This window comes from Canis lupus, chromosome 21, assembly GCF_048164855.1.
Source record: "Canis lupus baileyi chromosome 21, mCanLup2.hap1, whole genome shotgun sequence".
NCBI classification, from domain to species: Eukaryota; Metazoa; Chordata; class Mammalia; order Carnivora; family Canidae; genus Canis; species Canis lupus.
The window spans coordinates 39,142,567-39,158,430 of record NC_132858.1 but is presented as its reverse complement, the minus strand read 5'-3'; the positions used below and the strand labels follow the sequence as shown (position 1 = coordinate 39,158,430).

At 36.6% G+C, this 15,864-nt stretch overlaps 1 protein-coding gene across 8 annotated transcripts in view; it reads left to right on the top strand.

Moving 5' to 3' along the window:
* Nucleotides 1-15,864, top strand: part of CCDC146 (coiled-coil domain containing 146) — a 115,789-nt gene that overhangs the window by 302 nt on the left and 99,623 nt on the right. For 2 of the 8 annotated variants that reach the window (XM_072791429.1, XM_072791423.1), the window contains exon 1: nt 37-261. The exons of 2 other annotated variants lie outside the window; for them this stretch is intronic. The gene's annotated coding sequence lies outside the window, so the exon portion shown is untranslated. Of the gene's footprint in view, nt 1-35; nt 262-15,864 lie in introns of those variants that run through there. 4 more of the 8 variants (XM_072791428.1, XM_072791425.1, XM_072791430.1 and 1 more) reach the window with 4 other exon arrangements.

Here is a 15,864-nt window from a genome sequence, read left to right as displayed (position 1 = left end):
GGCAGAAGGGGGAGTGGGAGCAGGTGCCCACTAGCCATTGGAGGAGGGGGGAGGAGCTACTCAGATATCCAACTGGCCAATGGAAAGCGCGGAAGGAGCACGGTGGGCAGGACTGCGTGGTTTCCATGGCTACCAAGGACGCGACTGCTTTGGACAGGGTAGACCTTTGGAGTGAGACGCGGGAGGTCCTAATTTACCGAGAAAAACAGGAACCTAAAGGAGGATCAGGACCAAGTTAAGGGGTAAGAAACCTTTCAAAAGGTGAGACCTGGATGCAAACTAGAGTACCCCCAGTGAGTGGTTAGATCTAAACTTCACTAAACTAGTGCGGGATACCCTGGGGTGGTGAATCCCTGGGCAAGAAAATAAGAAACCAGATTGGTAGTTTTTTTTTTTTTTAATGGAATGCCCTCGTATAGAAATAGCAATAGAGTCCTTCCTCCTTCCTGATCCTAAGTGATCTTAAACCAGTCATTGGATGTCTCAGCGTTTTAATTTCTTTTTTTAAAATGAGGTCAATAATACTTTCCTTATTTTGCCTCAAAAAGTTTTTGCAAAGATCAAATAAGGTAATGGATGTGAACTCTATGCACAGGCTGCAAAATTGCAGTGTAAATTACTGTATTTTTGTTTTAGGGAGAGCATCGATTCTTAGTAACCAAGAAATATCTGAGAGATCAGAACTTGTGTCGACAGAAGCATTGATCTCTTTGGCTACAAATGACGCCCTCCCCCCGTTTTAGGAAAAAAAAAAAAACTAAAATAAGGAAAAAAGAGTCAACACAGTGCAATGGGAAGAGCATGAGACTGCTTATTTTCCTGGCTCTATCATTGGTTTATCTGGGTCACCTGAATCTGCTTCTGTTTTAAGATGAAGAAGGATTGTACTAAATGACTCTTTAAGATCTCTTTTACCTTTTATTCTGCAGGCAATTTAATAAAGGAAAAAAAAAGCCCCACGAGATTTATTTCCTGCTTCCCTGCATATCTCTCCCTTTCTGTACCCCTTTCTCTTCCTACCAAGTATTCCCTATGTTCTTCAGTAAAGACAAACTGCAGTGACATTGAATAAAATGCAAGTGCCGAAACTGAGTGTCAAAAAACTGAAGCCCTTGTTGGGGTGCCCAGGGGCGCTCAGTCGGTTTAGCGTCTAACTCTTGGTTTCCACTTAGGTCATCATTCCTGGGCCCTGGGATGAAGCCCCACTTCTACTCCCCACTCATCAGGGAGTCTGCTTAAAGATTCTCTCCCACTGCCCCTCCCCCCATATAAATATATAAATCTTTAAAAACAAACAAACAAACTGAAGCCCATGGCAAAAGTGCAATAAGTGGAATTATGGGAGATATAGTGATAGAGAGATGGACTAAAGAACTAATGAACTGGTCTAAAGTCCACATGGGCCCAGGTCACAGGGTTCTCTGCTAGCCATTATCTTTTTTAAAATTCAGTGCTTTCACAAGTTATCCTTTCTTCTTTTCTGTCCTCCTAGTTCTTTCTCCCTCCTTATTCTTCCTCTTAGTGAAGGCTCATGATAGGTGCTAGCTTTTAGGTTCACCGTGTTCCCACTGAATACTAGCTCTGTCCTTGGCTTTGTTTCATTTGGTCATAATTATTCAGACAGATCTTCAAAGTGTCATTTTAATGAAAACCCACGGGGATAATTTTTAAAAAATTTGAAAAGGGCATTGGTTTAAGCAAGTTGAGAATGCACTAACATTTGTGTACACATGCCAAATATTTTTAGGTTATATAGGAATACCTAGCAGATCATTTTGTTTCTATGGTAATATTTCGTTTTCTGGAACAAACTAAGTTCATGGAATTGTCAACTGAACCATACTTGTCTATGTGCAAAATCATTGATTATTTTCAAATAAATTTATTTGAAAGAAATAAATTTCAAATAAAGATAATTGAAACACTACTTTTCTGATTATATGAGTTTGAAAATGGAGAAAATGATATAACATTATAGGATATTAAAAAGTTATTGATACTTTAAAAATACTTTTTTTGGATACATGACTTATGTATCAAATCTGTCCACATGTCAATGATGACTAATAAAAATACTGCCTTCCATCTATATGATATTATAGTTTTCAAATCGTGTCATCTTATAGTATCCTTATAAAACATTAAGTTTATCAGGGCAAATATTATCCTCACATTATAGATGAAGAAACAAATTCAGAAAGATTAAGATTAAACAATTAAGGTCTGGCCCTCTTCCCACTGTACTGAAAAGGTCCTTGATCCTCCTGACACCTTTGAAGAAAAATGATTATTCACCAAATGAATGGAGAATCATATGTAACTTTTTCCCCTTAAAGCTGACTTGGAAGATATTTTTACATCTTCAGTTTAAAAAAAAAAAAACATTCCTGTAGTCGTGAATATATATTGCTGGTGGCAGTGTAAGTTATTACAAACTTTACAGAGTTCAATTCAGCAGTATGCATAAAGCACTTTAAAAATATGTGAAACCATGACCTGGAAATTATACTTTTGGGGATTTAATGTAAGCATAAAATTAGGGATATTAAAAAAAAACTTACATTCAAGGAATTTTGTTTATTATATAATTACTTAGGCAACTTAAATGTCCCAAAATAGTAGGTGTTATATAAATCAGTAAACATCTGGAATATTATGCAGCAATTTAAAAATTATATTTTGAAGACAATTCAATGATAGGGGAACTCTTCCATAAAATAATTGTAAAGGAAAACTCCAATTCTCCTGTGTGTTTCTCCTTTGCTCTCACACTACTACCATTATAACTCTTATAACACTTATAAGTGTTCTTCTTATAACTTATAAGAAGTTATAAGTATAACTTTAATACTTCTTCTGACACTTCTGGCTACCACATGTCTGGGGTTTTCTCCACAACAAGCAATTTTCTGAGACACCAGCGGGGTGTTCTGCAGTTTAGCTTAATTCTGACACTATTTACCTGCAAATAGTGTCAGATCCCACAGGTTAAGAGCTCAGTTTCACAAGACTGCTCCCACCCACTTGGGATGCCAATCATTTCATTTTTTGTGTGTTTTCAATAATAAACACATATTACGTTTATAATTTAAACCTTTTAAAAAAGATTTTATTTATTTGTTCATGAGAGACACAGAGAGAGAGAGGCAGAGACATAGGCAGAGGGAGAAGCAAGCTCCCTGCGGGGATGTGGGACTTGATTCCAGGACTCTGGGATCAGGACCTGAGCCAAAGGTAGATGCTCAACCACTGAGCAACCCAGGCATCCCTATAATTTAAACATTTTAAAAGCACTTCTTAAAATATATTGTTTCCTAAGACTAACTCAAATAATGAAATAGATGGAGGATGTCTTCCTATCTAAATGTAAAAATGCCCATGAAGATTTTACTTTATTTAATAATTGATATTCAATAAATGGACAGCAGAGGGCATGAGAGAGTTTTCAGAAAAATGTAACTTAAAGAATTCTGGAATTCAGTTTAAGTGAGAGAAGCCCGAGGAATTTGCTAACTTTCTCAATTATAAACTTTTACAATCTATCTTATGACTTTTATTCTTGTTATGAAATCTTAATAAATTCAATAATCTAAACTAGTAACTGGCAGTACTAAGATATCTAATGAATATGTAGGTAGCCTCATTTGAAATCTATCTGCTATTTGTTTCTATGCCCATGAGGTACAAGTAAAAGGTTGTTATATAATGCAATCAAATTTCCCCACTCTAAACACCTTGAGAAGTTGCCTATGATACACATATTTTCGAGTACTTTGTATGTTAAAGCAATATGTATTTGTGTGTCTGTGTGCATCTAAGATAGTACTTTATTGCAACCAAAGTTCATTCATAATAGAAAAATTTTAAAAGCTAACTTTAGACAAGAGTCTTGCTTATGCTAATGTTTAATTCCATTTTGACAAGTAGCAATAGCCTTTCAATCATCCACATAGTAGTAGCATTGAATAGAAATTCCACTTACATTTTCTATATTTTGCGGCTATGCTGCTCGTGATGTATAGGTTCAGAATTAATATTGTTTCCTGATAAATTTCCTTTTTGTCATTAAATATTAATATTTAGTATCATTATCTCTAGTATTGATTTCTGTATTTATTTATATTTTTAATAATATTTTCATCCTTTTACTTCAAACCTATGACATTATATTTGGGACTTGTGTCTTGTAAACAGAATACAGCAGGATATTTTAAAACCCATTTGAGAATCTGTCTCAACAGGTAAATTAATCCACTTACATTTTTGGCTTACTTTTACATTTATATGTATTCTTGCCATCTTGTTTTGTGTTTTCTATTAACCTTGCCTTTTTGCTTTTTGAGGGGAGGGGTCCTCTTTTTCCTCCATTCATTTAGTCTGTAGGTTTTCTTTTTTTTTTTTTTTTTTTAAGATTTTTATTTATTTATTCATGAGACACAGAGAGAGGCAAAAACATGGGCAGAGAGAGAAGCAGGGTCCCCACAGGGAGACAGATGTGGGACTTCATCTCAGGACCCAGGGTCACTCCCTAAGCCAAAAGCAGATACTCAACCACCCAGCCACCCAGGTGCCCCAAGAGAGAATCTTAAGCAAGGTCCATGTTCAGTACAGAGTCCTACACGAGGCTCCATTTCACAGCCCTGAAATCATGACCTGAGGTGAAATCGAGAGTTGGTCACTTAACCGCCTGTGCCCCTGTTATTGTTTTTTATATCTTGTCCTCATTTTAGGTTAGCAACATTTACCCATTTATTTGCTCACCTCTTTCCTTCTAGCTTTGGTTTTGTTTTTACCAAAGTATATCTTTACATATATTCCATGAGTCTCTGAGTTATTTCTTTAGACTTTGCCTGATAATGTCTTTATTTTGCCCTTACTCTTAAGTAATAAGTTAGTTGACTGTTACTGTCTCTCAGTACTTTGAAGGAGTATAGTTTTTGCTAATGAGAAGCCTAGGTCTTCTATCTGTCTAATTTAGTGCATTTGTAGAGAAACTGCCTTTTCTCTTTGGTTGTTTTCAGAATTTTTTTCCTTTGTTTTGATTGTCTACAGTTTTCACACTTTGTGTAAGTTTAGTTCTTTTTGTTTGCTTTGCTTTGTTTTAAAGTTACTGAGGTATAATTTACACACAGTAAAATTCACCCTTTTTGGGAAAACAGTTCTATGAATTCTGGCAAATGTATACAGTAATGTGACCACCATGACAATCAGGATGTAGAACTTTTTCATCGTCGCCAAAAGTTCCCTCATACAACTAGTCATTTATTCTCCCCTAATATCCAGCCTCTAGCAAATACTGATCTATTATCTGTCCCTATATTTTTGTGTTTTCCAGAAACTCATATAAATGGAATCATATAGTACATAGCCTTTTGACTTAATATGATGTATTTGAGATTCACTCACATTATTGTATGTATCAATAGTTTATTTTTTTTAATTTCTGAGTTGAATTCCATTGAATGAATATACCATAATCTGTTTATACATCTATAAGTTGATATTTGAGTTGTTTTCAGTTTGGGGTGAATATTAATAAAGTCAATATAAACATTTGTGTACAGTTTTGGAATAGATATATATCCTCATTTCCTTTGAATAAATACATATGAATGAATGGCTGGGTCATTTGGTAAATGTATGTTTACTTTTTAGGAAGTAAGTAAACTATTTTCCAAAGGAGCTCTACAATTTTACATTCTCACTAGTAATATGTGAGAGTTCCAGTTACTCCACATCCTCACCAACACTTGGTATTGTCACTTTTTTTTAAAATTTTTTTATTTATTTATGATAGTCACAGAGAGAGAGAGAGAGAGAGAGAGGCAGAGACACAGGCAGAGGGAGAAGCAGGCTCCATGCACCGGGAGCCTGACGTGGGATTCGATCCCGGGTCTCCAGGATCGCGCCCTGGGCCAAAGGCAGGCGCCAAACCGCTGCGCCACCCAGGGATCCCCGGTATTGTCACTTTTAATAAAACACTCTAATGTGTGTAGTTGTATCTCATTGTGATTTTTATTTGCATTTCCCTAATTACTGACGAAATGAACATATTTTCACATTCTTATATGGCATTTGTATATCTTAGGTTAAATATAAGTTCAAATCTTTTGCCCATTTTTTAGATTGGTCTGTTTGATATCCTATTTTTAAAAAGAGATTTTATTTATTCTTGAGATACAGAGAGAGAGGCAGAGACATAGGCAGAGGGAGAAGCAGGCTCCCCACAGGGAGCCAGATGTGGGACTCCATCTCAGGACCCCAGATCACTACCTGAGCAAAAGGCAGATGCTCAACCACTGAGCCACCCAGGTGTCCCTGATTTCTTATTAAACCATGAGATTTCTTTATATATTTTCAATACCAGTCTTTTGGCAGATACATTATTTGCACATATTTTCTTCCCATCTGTGACTTTCATTTTCATTTCCCAATACTGTCTTCTAAAAAGCAGATCTTTTAGATTTTGAAAAAGTCCAATTGATCTATTTTTTCCTTTTATGATTTGTGGTTTTGTATCCAATCTAAAAATGAACAAACAATCCAATCATGAAATGGGCAAAAGACCTGAACAGAAATTTCACAGAGGAAGACCTAGACATGGCCAACAAGCACATGAGAAAATGCTCTGCATCACTTGCCATCAGGGAAATACAAATCAAAACCACAATGAGATACCACCTCACACCAGTGAGAGTGGTGAAAATTAACAAGACAGGAAACAACAAATGTTGGAGAGAATGTGGAGAAAGGGGAACCCTCTTGCACTGTTGGTGGGAACGTGAACTGGTGCAGCCACTCTGGAAAACTGTGTGGAGGTTCCTCAAAGAGTTAAAAATAGACCTGCCCTACGACCCAGCAATTGCACTACTGGGGATTTACCCCAAAGATACAGATGCAGTGAAACACCGGGACACCTGCACCCCGATGTTTATAGCAGCAATGTCCACAGTAGCCAAACTGTGGAAGGAGCCTCGGTGTCCATCGAAAGATGGATAGAGAAGCTGTGGTCTATGTATACAATGGAATATTCCTCAGCCATTCCTCAGAAACAACAAATACCCACCATTTGCTTTGACATGGATGGAAATGGAGGGTATTATGCCGAGTGAAATAAGTCAATCAGAGGACAAACATTATATGGTCTCATTCATTTGGGGAGTGTAGGAAATAGTGAGAGGGAGTAAAGGGGAAAGGAGAAAAAATGAGTGGGAAATATCGGAGAGGGAGACAGAACATGAGAGGGGGCACTTGATGGGATGAGCACTGGGTGTTATGCTCTACGTTGGCAAATTGAACTCCAATAAAAAAAATAAAAAGGAAATAAAAAAAAGAAAACCCATCACCCTAGATTTAGACTAAAGGAAATTGGGCAAGATACTTTACCTCTAGCATCACATTCATCTCCTCTATGGGCTACGATATGAATGGGCTGTTCTAAAGATTCAGTGTGTCCCAGATTTAGGAGTCTCTCATAGTTTGTGTCACTCTCTGCTTTTTCCCACTCAATTCAGCTCCTTTCCCTCATAATCCCTTTCACTATTTCTTATATTCCAGGAGAAGGGCATTTGATGGAATGAGGACTGGTTGTTACACTATATGTTGACAATTTGAATTTACATAAAACTAAATAAATAAAAAATTTAAAAAATATATAAAGATTAACAAAAAAATTAACAAAACTTTTTCTAAACCAAGGTTGTGAATATTTTCTCCTATGTTTTCTTCTGAACATTTTTTACTTTTAGATTTTACATTTAAGTATATGCCTCATTTCCAGTTACTTTCTGTAAATGATGTGGGGTATGGTTTGAGGTAAATTCTTCTACATAAGGATGTCTAATTATTCAGCATCATTTGTTGAAAAATATGATCATCTCAATGGATTAAAAAACTGTTTAGCAAAATTCAATACCTAGTCCTGTTAAAAATTCTCTACATACTTGGAATAGGAGGAAACTTCCTTCACCTGGTACAGGCATCTCTAGAAAGTTACACTTGACATCATACTTAACTATAAAAGATTGAATGCTTTCCCCATTAAGATGTGGAACAAAGATAGAATGTTCACTCTTACCACTTTTGTTCTGCATTGTACTGGAGGTTCCACATAGCATAATAAGACAATAAAAAGAATAAAAGGAATCTATATTGGAAAGGAAGAAGTCAGTTTGTGTTTATTTGCAGATAGCATGTTCAGATAAGTAGAAAATTCGAAGGAATATTGTGCAAAGCTACTTAATTAATAAAAATGTTTCACCAGGTGCAAGATGCAGGTCAATAACAAAAACCAATTTTATTTCTAAGGACTAACAATGGCATTTGGAGGTTGAAATTTAAAGATAGTATCATTTATGATAACATACAAAATGTGACATACTTAGGGATAAATTTAAACAAGCATATACAAAGACTTATCTTCTAAAAGCCATAAGATATTGCTGAGAGAAACTGAAGATGACCTAAAAAGCTAGGGAGAAAAATCATATTCATGAAAGATAAAACTCAACATTAAGATGGCATATCACCCCACACTAATGTATTTATTCATTGTTCAGTCAAAATTGCACAGGCTTTTTTAAAAACAGGAATTGATAAATTGCTTCTAATTCTTTTTTATGGAAATAAAAATACATAGTATAGCCAAAACAATTTTGAAAAGTAACTTTGAGGATTTACACTACCTTATTTTAAGACTTACTGCAGAACTATGATAATCAATACAATATTGTATGGTATAAGAATAGACATAAATCAATGGGACAGAATAGAGAACATAGAAATAGACCTACACATATTTGGTTAATTGACTTTTGAATTGATTTTTGAAATATTTGGTTAATTGATTTTTGAAATATTTGGTTAATTGATTTTTGAAATATTTGGTTGATTTTTGAAAAGGTACCATAGTCATTCATTGGGAAGAGGATGCTTTTCCTAACAAATGGTGCTGAACAACTAGATATTAATGTGCCCCTCTTCCCAAAGAATATCAACCCTTATTTCACAGCATACACAAGACTTGAAAGAGATAAAAGATGCAAGTAGAAGAGCTAAAACTCTAAAGTTCTAGAAGAAAACATAAGGGAAAATCTTGTGACCTTGAGTTTGGCAAAGATATCTTAAGATACAAAAAAAGTGAACCATAAAAGAAAAATATGATAAATTGGATTTCCTCAAAATTAAAAAAAAATTGCCATTCAAAAAGACAGTGCTAAGAAAATGAAAAGATTAGGAGAGATTGAGAGAAAATATCTACAAAACAGATTAATAAGGGATTGATATCCCGAATACACAGAGTGCTCACAACATTAATAGGAAGCAAAAGAACCTGATTTTTTTACTGGTCAAACAATAGAAAATAGACACTTCATCTTAGGAGATATATAAGTGACATGTAAGCTCATAAAAATATGTTCAACATTAATAAGTCATTATGGAAATGCAAATTAGAACTACAAATTAAAAATTAAAATTAGATGCCACTATACACCTACCAGGATGGCAAAAAATAAAAATACTGACAGTATCAAGTGTACAAGGATATGGATTAGTGGGAACCTTGGTGTCCACTTGTTCCTGGTGTGAATATAAAAGGGTGCAGCCATTTTGGAAAATAATTTGACGGTTTTTATAGAATTTGACATATACTTATCATATGACCCAGTAATTCCATTCCTAGATATTTACCCAAAAAACAAAACCATACATGAAGTCCTTCACATGAAGACTTATACTCAAATATTTATAGCAAATTTATTCATAATAGCCAAACACGAGTGATGAATCAAATGTCAATCAGCAGGTAAATCTGCAAATAAATTGTGATGTATTTGTACAGTGTGATACTACTCAGCAATAAAAGGAATGAAATATTGATGTCCATGGCAATGTGGATGAACCTCAGAAACCTTATGCTAAATTATAGAAGCCAGAAAAATCTATGATTCTATTTATATAAGTTACTGGAAAAAACAAAACTAGATGTTACCAGGTGCCTGGGCTGGCAGGCAGGGGGATAGCCATGGGCACTGAGTGTAAAGGCACCCAAAGGAAACTTGGAGAACAATGGCTTTGTTTGTGGCAGTGATGACGCAACTGTCAATGTTTGTAAAATCTCATCAAATTCTATTAAGATTGCGAGTTTTATGACACAAATTGTATTTCCATAAAACTGACTAAAGAACCCCACTTAATTCATCTTTTTCTCTCTTCCTCTTAAATGTGACGCCCAAGTGAAGTGTTATTAGGTAGCATTATGGCATCAGGATGGTTGCCCGGCCAGTGGTTGCTGTTTGACCCTGCCGACCTCTCTTGAGATATGCGTTCACCTGGGTCTCACACTTGGCTCTCCTTGTTGGCACCTTCTGAGAATTCTGCATTCCTATCTGGTTCTCTCAGTTGCGTGGGGCACAGAGCTTCCTGAAGCTGTGTCTTTCATCACAACGTCAAGGGCGCCTGGGAGGTAGCACTGTCATCTCTACCTCAGTGTGTCTCCCATGTCACTTTGAAACATCTTGGGCCTTCCCTGCCTACTGCTTCATTGAATGCAAGGGTAGGATCGGTGATGGTATGGAGCCTTGCCACTTGCCCCACCTCTCTCCTGGGAGAAGAGGCACATCCTCTCTCTGAGGTTCCACGATTTCGTTTCCTGAACCTTGTCCTGGGCAGACAGAATGCCACAGGGGCCCATGCCAACTCTCCTTGCTCCCTGGCTCAGAGAGAGGTTATGGGTGGGTTTTTTTGTTTTGTTTTGTTTTGTTTTGTTTTTTAACTTCCTCTTCCAATGTAAAGTAGGAAAATTGGCTCGGTAAATATTCTTCTAACCCTATAATGAATGTAAGAACCTTTTACTTTTAGAGGAAGGAAAGAAATTGAGTAAGGGATGCTGCCCAAGGGAAGGAAGACCGAAGTGGAGATCTGTGTAGGGCCAGGGGAAGCCTGAGAACAGGAAGTAGTTATGCAATGAAAAGAGGAGGCTATGAAATTTCTAGCCATGGCATAAGGAACTTTGCCTACTTATTGTCTAAAGCTGGCCCTGCCCTAAGAGTTGACACATATTCTTTCAAGGACCCAAATACTTTGCAAATACAAATATTTCGCAGCACCCAATATCCTCCAGAGTCTTTCTGTTCCTAGATTAAAACATCTGATAGTGAGCGTTGAAGGTTAGGCTTACCAAGACTCTCACACGAAATCCTAAGGAAATATTCTGGGACAAATTCATGCTAGAGAAGACCCAATCTAGAGATTCCTAAATTATTTGATCCAGTCACAGGCTGACATCTGTTTATTTGATCCCTGTCAAAATCATTTAAGGCATATTACACATGAAAGCAAAAGAACCAGACCGTGGTGGGAGGGAGCTAACATTTATTGAAGACTACATGCTGGGGCTGGGCTGAGATTTTGTTCCATTTAATCTTCATAACAACCCTTAAATCATCTTGCAGTTGAGAAGATAGCCACTTAGAGGTTGAATATCTTGTCCAAGGTCACACAGGAAGGGGAGCAATGAGATTCAAGCCTGAATGGAACTTCAAAGTATTCATTTCCATTACCCCATACTGTCATGCTGGTAGACTAAGTTAAAGCCACTAATCCCAGGCTTAGATGAAATAATGGGAGAAATAAGGGAGATCCGGGGGCTGTTGCAGATGGGAAGCAGCAATAGCTTCATGAAGTTCTTTGCTAAGAAGCCAGACCAATCTAGAATCACAGTTCCTACTGAGTAGCATATGGGGAAGAGGAAAGGAGTAAATTGAAAAGCAGGTTTGCAAGGCAATGGCCTAATTTGACAGGACATTTAAACTAGCATTGTAATGTTATGAATGTGCTTTCAAGTATGTTTTTTAAAATTTAAGCAAAGTTAACAGTAGAATTTGAAAAACATGCACATTTTTGTAGCAAAAGTAAGGAATGGCCTGCAATGTGAAGATTCTAGATTGCACGCAAACATATAGAGTCTCTGCTTCACAGACCTTCTGGAAGACAGCTTCAGACCTACTTGAGCGTTCCAAACCTCCCACAGGATTTGGAACTGTTTCTGCTCACTACAAATTATTTGGTAACCATCAGGGGAACTGATAGGGCCTCTCAGGCATCCTTTGAATTTCTGAAGCCTGACTGGACTTGCAGAATGACTGTAAATTATTGCGGATGTGAGACCAGTGTTTCTTGCCACACTTTGCGTGCAAAAGCTTTCCTTTGGTTTGTAACTATAGCAACAAGTTCTATAGCCCATTGTTTTGCACAGCTCAGTCTAACCACCTCCAGCACTGCCTAATAATCACTGCTCTACAAGAATTAAGTTGTCTTTAATTGATTTACATTGTATTGGCCTGCTCTTTGCTAAAGGGGTTGTAGCTTTGCACCTTTGCCATGACAGAAGTCAAATTCCTTTAGCCTGCTATATCCTTGATTCTGCTTTCCGTTACTGGAGGCTAAGCTCAAATGGCTTTATCAAGGCCATGGCAAGAGTCCTTAGATGGTACATAAGGGTAAGGGATTTGGAGCCAGTGGACGTGAATTAGAATAAGTACTGCCCACTTATTGCTGTGTGATCCTGGGCACATCACTTATATTCTCTGACCTTCCATTTCCTTGTCTGTAATAGAGATAATAATAGTTATGAACATGGCTGTTACAAGAATAAAATGAAATCATATGAAGGAAACTCTGTTTAAACTGTGAAGGGCTATCTATGTGTTGTTATTACTAAGTGCACAGGTGAACCACCACTGGGCAGGAGTTCCCAGCTGCTCATGAGCACAACCAGGAGCCTATGTTAGAGACGAGAATCATGTCTGATTCTCTGAAGTCTTTCACGTGGATGGTCCTTCCCATCATGACCCTATATGTTATACCCACTCAGAAATGAGTAATATGGAGCTTATTTTGACGGTGTGGGTTTCTGAGGAAAAGGAAAAAGAATTAGTTTTAAAGAGAAGGTGAATAACTTTCCTTGGGTCTGTGTTTGGGGTTGTCGGGTAGCATGCAAAGGGAGGCAAAAGGACAGTGAAATGAATTGGGAGAAGGACTAGAGCTCTCTTAGCTCCCTTCCCTCCCAAGGAGGGAGCTTATCCGAGAACACTGGTTCTCTGCGATCATGGGCAGTGAACATTAGTTACACATGCGTATAATTTAAGATTTATTTTATTTATTTATTTATTTATTTATTTATTTATTTATTTATTTATTTTTAAGATTTAACTAATACTGTGAACATTTACTTTAAAGGCTAGATATGCACTTGGAGCTTCCTCTCAAGAGTTTTCTTTTATGTCTATGTATGTATGTATGTATGTAGGTATGTTTTTAACCCACATTTTTACTTTAACACTTCAGTTATGAGGCAAATTTTATCTGTACTTACTGAACTGCAGTGGTTTTATTTTTTTTTTGTCCCAGATTGGGTTGGTTTTTTTTTTTTTGCAGGTTTCTTTTATTTTTTTGAGAGTGTTTTTTTTTTTTTTTCTTTTCTTTCTTTCCTTGTTTTTTTAGGAACAGAAAGAAGTTGTGGTTTGATTTGTTAGGTCTTTGAATGACAAAGCTTATCTACCCCCACTTCTTAAAAACAGGACCTGAAGTCTGCATCCATATCTTTAAAAAAATGTTTCAACTCTAACCCCTAACCGTGTCTTTGTATAATAACAATGGGTATTATGTAATCGTACATTAATTAAAGATCTACACATGAATAAATGCAGTGATTGTATCTGTTGCATTTAGGGCTCTGGAGTTGGTAGTTATCAGGTGATGATGTTGTTGGATGAAGTGGATCTGAGATAACTATAGGTTGCATGTGGGATCCAGTGCCCAATATTCTGAGCCTGTGGTATGTGGACCAGGGGCCTTTTAGGAAGAGCTTTCAATGTTGACTTTTAATCTCATCTCTAAAAAAGAATATGCATATAATCAGAGATACACTGACAGGACCAAAAGACACTTGTCATATAACTCTATATATACCACAATTTTTGTAACCTCATTTTGACATATTTTTTTGGTAAGTACAGGAAACTGAAACAAACAAAATAATTGTCCCAAATGTTTCCCTTCGTCCAACAAGTCCAACTCTGAGTTAACTGGAGACATAGTCTCATAACTCACCTATAGCAATGGGCTGCTGGGGGAGGGAGCATGTGATCATGTTTCCAGGGCAGATAGAGGAGCTAACTTATGATAAAGAATGCTCAGGTTCAGTGTAGGACTATATCATTTTTTACTTTACATCATACCCTGCTAGTCTAAGATGAGCAAAACTTGGGCTAGTTTGGTGGCAAGTAATATCAGGCAGCGTGGTTTCCTGCCACATATTTCTTGAAGCAAGCATAGCCCTTTATCTTCAAAAAAATCACCATCATTTGTGTATTCTGCCCCATTCTCTGGTGCGTGGACTATTTGGTTTTTGCATGTGCTCCTTGTAACTGTCAAGAAAAATTTCCTTAAGAGTACAAAATCAAAACACAAAATGATGATCACTTCTTTGGCTCTAGAGAAAAGGAAGTAGTGGTTTGTCTTACAACACAAGGCATACTCTGCAATGTTTATTGCTTCATTATTCTTTGTGAAGCTTCCTATTTTGGCTTTATCTTTTAAGCCTGAGACAAAGTGTGAATAATAGAGACGCTCAGTGTTCTTATGGAATAGGACTAAAGCTCATATTTACCTGCCTTTCTCCTTCACTAGCCTTTTGCTTTTCTGTGTTAAACCTCAGTACATGTCCTCTCCCTTCTAGAAAGCCTCATAAAACCATGTCCTCTCTTCTTTGGACTCCTACAGCATGGAGTACTGACTCACAGTACTGCCTCTGCTCAGGTTCTCAGTTTCTAACATTCTCATCAAGCTGCTGCACTGCAGCATTTGCCGTGGGAATTGTGCTTACTGGAAATGTGCAGTGCATGGTAACCCTGCCTGTGGTCCATGCTTTCATAGCACCTGTTTCAGTTATATTTATTTTTACATTTATCTCTGTAATTCTCTGATTAATTTCTATCTTGCTTACCAGTCTGTGAGCACCCCTGAGGCCAGACACCTGGTCTGGTTTTGCTCACCAAAGAATCTATCTCCTGTCCCTAGCAGAGGGATCTGACTCACAACCACTAAATTGTCTCCTTGCCTTCGAATTCACACCCTTTCCAAAACATTCCTTTCATTGTCACTAACACCTTTACAAGCTCAGATAACTCCTCAATCCAAAAAACCAAACCAAAACCAAAACCAAAACCAAAACAAAAAAACAAAGCAAAAAAGTAATGGCTTCCAATTCCTATAGATTAAAATCTAAATTCCAGGCTACATGCTGCTTTTAAAGGCTTATCTCAATGTTGGTAGGACAACATTGCTTTTTATTTAGGTTTATTTTACCTTACATTGTATGATATAAAGCTAGTTATTCCCTGCCTTGATTTCTCTTTATATTGTAAATTGCTTGGCTCTTTGTAAATTATTGCTCTTCATAAAACAACTCAGTATATATTTGCTTACTTGATTTAGGTATCATGGAAATACACATCTCTAGAATGACTATACTTGATAGCTGTGTTGTTCCTCCTACACTAGGAATTTAGATGTTTTATAAATATTTCCTTGTTTATATCATGTAGATTGAAACTATATTTTATTCTATTTTTTTTATTTATAGCTGTCAATCATATTACCTGCAGCATGGTGATATTAATAGGCTTTGCAATCTCACATTAATGAATCCTTGAATATGTGTTTAATCTGTTAAATTTTGCTATCTATTTAAGCCCTTTTCAACCCGTTATTTAGATTAGTTAGTGTTCTAGGTTTACATTCACTTGAAACTTTTGTATTTGTCCAATTGTGTTTTCTAACTTTCCTACTCACTCTCCCTTT